We start from the raw sequence: 3,757 nt of genomic DNA on the forward strand, positions 1-3,757 counted from the left end.
AAACTCTCACTTGTCTCTCACCCTCTCTCTCGCACTTTTTTTCCGCTTCACTCCGCACGCGAGCCTTGTGCTTTGCGCTTGGCAGAGGGGGGAGGGGCAGTAGTTACACTCAGTAGCACAGGAACAGAGCGGGAGGGAGAGAGAGAGAAAGAGAGCCAGGGACAACGACATCACATTAGAAAGGTATAGCAATCATCCACAACTATTTTCAGTTGCGAATGATAAAGGATTCAGAAAGTTTATTCATGCAGGTCCATATGACAGAGAATATGCATGTTCTTTCTGTTTTGCATTTTTTAATTTATATTTAATTGTGTTGTGGTTTGCAGTGTTTTGTGTTGTTTCACTTTTTTATTTTATTTTAAAAGGAAAAAGCTGAAAATTTAAATATTTTAAAGTTGAAATGTAAATAGTTGGGTTTTGCATTATATGATTTATTTATTACATTTTATGTGGAGTGAATAATTAAAAGTATATTTACGGTGGCTGCTAGAGACAAAGCACGTACAAACTCTGAAGCACGTACAAAACACAACAGAAGTGCTCCAGGATGCTAGGGGCAGTGTTGAGCTTTTGTTACCTAGTGGCTACACAAGCCAGCAGGTACCAACAACTGGATTTGGTGTGTGGTAGTAACGAGAAGGGTCTGGCTGCAGCCACTGTGGAGCTCCACAGTAACCGGATACACGTGACCTCCACACTAACCGGAAACACGTGACCTCCACAGTAGCCGGAAGCACGTGACCTCCACAGTAGCCGGAAGCACGTGACCTCCACACTAGCCGTAAACACGCATGGATACCGTGGAAGTCTTGCAAGTTGATCACAAAGGTTGGTTAAGTCTTTCTTAAATAAATTTGCCGTTAGTGATTTCAGAATTCTAGGAATCGTCTAGTTTTCTTACAATGATCATGTTGCCACTTATTTAGCGTTACAACAACATTCCTCCTTATTTTAATGTTTTTTCATCGTGCTCCATGGCAGAGAAACACACAAATATGCTTTTTCCTGGGCCTGGTTTAAGTAAGAGAGCTGGATTAACGGCTTCTGTGGGCGAGAAGAAGCAAAAACCACATTTTGCATTAGAGTATGATTTATTGTTGGCGTCAGAGATGCAAAATAACGAATACTTCAATACTGTACTTAAGTAGAATTTTCTGGTGTCTTTACTGCTGTACTTTTTTGTGCCTACTGTATACTTCTTTATACTTCTACTTCTCACATTGTAGCACGCGTATCTGTACTTTGTAATCCGTACATTTGTAAATCAGCCCCCCGCACGCGTGCTTTGGACGCAAGATTACTTCAAAATTTTGTACATAAATTATATTTTAGACCCTGTACTTCTTACTTCGACTTGACTAAAAAGTCGAGTCGGTGCTTTTAAAACAGAGGTATCTAAACTGTAGTAAGGAACGTGTGTACTTGTGACACCTTTGGTTAGCGTCAACACTGTAAATTTCGTCACAAACAGATTTATATATTTATCAATACTTCTATTCGTTATTCTTTTCTGTACAGCTTTTTTATTGCCCAGATTTTAGTTAGCCTCTGTTCAATTGACTGTTATATGTCAATAGAAACATGTCTCACAAATTAAAGTGTCTTGTAAAATATTTGTGGGGTTTTTTTTTCAAGAATTTTCTTCCCAAATCTATTACATGCCAACTGTAAATTGTTATTTCTGCTAAAACCTTAACTTAAATGTGTATATGGTGTTTATCTGTTTCTCTCTCTGTTTTAGATGCACACATCAATCTGGAATTCGGGCTTAAAGCCAGAATTGCAGGAATGCAACACGTGTTGCAGAGGACTCTTTCACTGCCCTCTGTGCCCCACTTTCAGCCCTACTGTCAGGGCAAAGATTGAGGAGCATCTAAGTGTGCAAAAAAAATGCTTTGCCTTTCAAAGGTATGTTTGTATTAAATATACTTTAGTTATAAATATGCACTTTTTTAAGCACGTCTGCAGTATCTTTGTTGACTTAAAAGTTGCTGTTGATATTGTACTGTTCATCTGCAACAAAAATAGTGTTTTTATAAAATATATTTTTATTTACTTTTCACCACTTTTCTAGACATAACTTTTGTGATCCATACCATTTTGCTTTCATTATTGAGGTTGGCTTGGATGTTTTTGTTAACATGTACAATCTGATTGTTAGACAAATTGGTTGCATTCTATACAACTACATTTAAATTACATCTGTTTGTTTGTTTGTTTGTTTTTTTTCTCTTACAGATAAAATGATATGCCAGTGCAGGCTGCCTTGTAGGACAACAGGACACTTTCACTGCCCTGTCTGTAAGATTACAATCATACGGCGTGGGGATATGGCAAGGCATTTATTGTCTTGTCAGCATTCTTCAATGCCAAGTCAGCCACCATTATCAGGACTGCTCCCCGCTGAACTCTCCGAGGAGACCCGTATTCCTCCGGCAGTACTCTTCGAGGAGCCCCGTTTCCCCCCCAAGGTTTTGTCTTCGGTATCTGAACCATTTTCTGAGTCTTTGTTAGAACATTCATATGCTCTACCCTCTGTGTTCAATAAAACTGCAGCTGATGGAAAGTCCATGAAAATGACATGCCCTCACTGTGGCCTTACTCTTCATAGCTCTGGCAAGCTATTTGCACACTGGAGAGAGGAAGCCAAAGCTGTGCTTGAAGGACAACACGTGCCCATTTTCAGACTGAAAAAGCGCAAGTTCCAGGAAGTCAGTCAGGTCAGTATTCACTTTAAACAGTAGTGTAATTACATGGTTAGTGAAATTTGAATAACTGTTAAAAAACTGTTCTGCAACAGAGAAATAACTATGTTTTCATCCCCATTTGCCTGACACAGGAGCCAGCAGTTGTTGAAGATCTGCGTCCTGCTGTGCAGTGGGTTGTCCAAAATAAGGCACTTTTCTGTGGACATGTAACAATGCCCAAATATCTGTCCTTAAATCAAGGGGACCAGCAGAGGGTCTTAATAGACATGTCAGAGGAAGAAGACACTGGAGCAAGGGACTTGTTCCTCTTTGTTTTTCAGTTTGCAGAGGACATGGAGCTCTTTTTGAATGCATGTGCTGATGAGCAGGGGCTAAGGGTCAGTGCTATGTTTGACATGTAATGGACAAATGAAGGCACTGGCTGTGTTTGTTTGTTTGTTTAATATGTTGTTGTTGTTTTTTTTTTTGTTTTGTTTTTTGCGTAGTACAAAATTCCAATTAAACTTATTTCAAAATGTTGTTCACTTTATTCTGTGTCCATACTTATAATAAAGGATTACAGTGAAACAGCATTAAATGTAAATGTAACAGCATTTTTTTTAAACTTGTATTTTCAAAATAAAAAGCTTATTGTTGATATTAACAGTAAAGAATTGTAATCAATAATATTTTTATACATTTTAAACATTAACACTCTGGGCTCTATCCTGGCCATCTGTGGACACTTCACTTATTCTTTTTTTTGACTACTGCACTGCAGTGGACCAAAAGAATGACACGGGTTTGATCTTAAGGATCTAATAGTTGTGTGTGTTGTGCATGACATTGCCACACAAATATGTATTTGAAAGATAGAGTAGAATAAATTATGACGCATGAAATATTACATAGGCTGCAGTGAATTTCTGTTGATACAGACTATTGAGCTTTGAGTTTCCCAGTCAAACTTAGCTTTGAAGCACCTGCTAAAAACACTTTTACTCTTGTACATTTCAAAACAAGACACCATAGCCAAAATATTAACAAAATATGTATTATTAAAAAAT

At 38.0% G+C, this 3,757-nt stretch overlaps 1 long non-coding RNA gene across 1 annotated transcript; it reads left to right on the forward strand.

Moving 5' to 3' along the window:
- Positions 1-2,245: 2,245 nt before the first annotated feature.
- On the forward strand, positions 2,246-3,543 carry LOC147329883 (uncharacterized). The gene is made up of 3 exons (XR_015129223.1): positions 2,246-2,486; positions 2,615-2,723; positions 2,843-3,543. It is a non-coding gene; the product is annotated as an uncharacterized LOC147329883 (long non-coding RNA).
- Positions 3,544-3,757: the final 214 nt, after the last annotated feature.

Source organism: Aulonocara sp. 'chitande type north' Nkhata Bay, linkage group LG5 (assembly GCF_057382095.1).
Source record: "Aulonocara sp. 'chitande type north' Nkhata Bay isolate Kocher_YH1m ecotype deep benthic linkage group LG5, A_spYH_male_GT1.1, whole genome shotgun sequence".
NCBI lineage: Eukaryota > Metazoa > Chordata > Actinopteri > Cichliformes > Cichlidae > Aulonocara > Aulonocara sp. 'chitande type north' Nkhata Bay.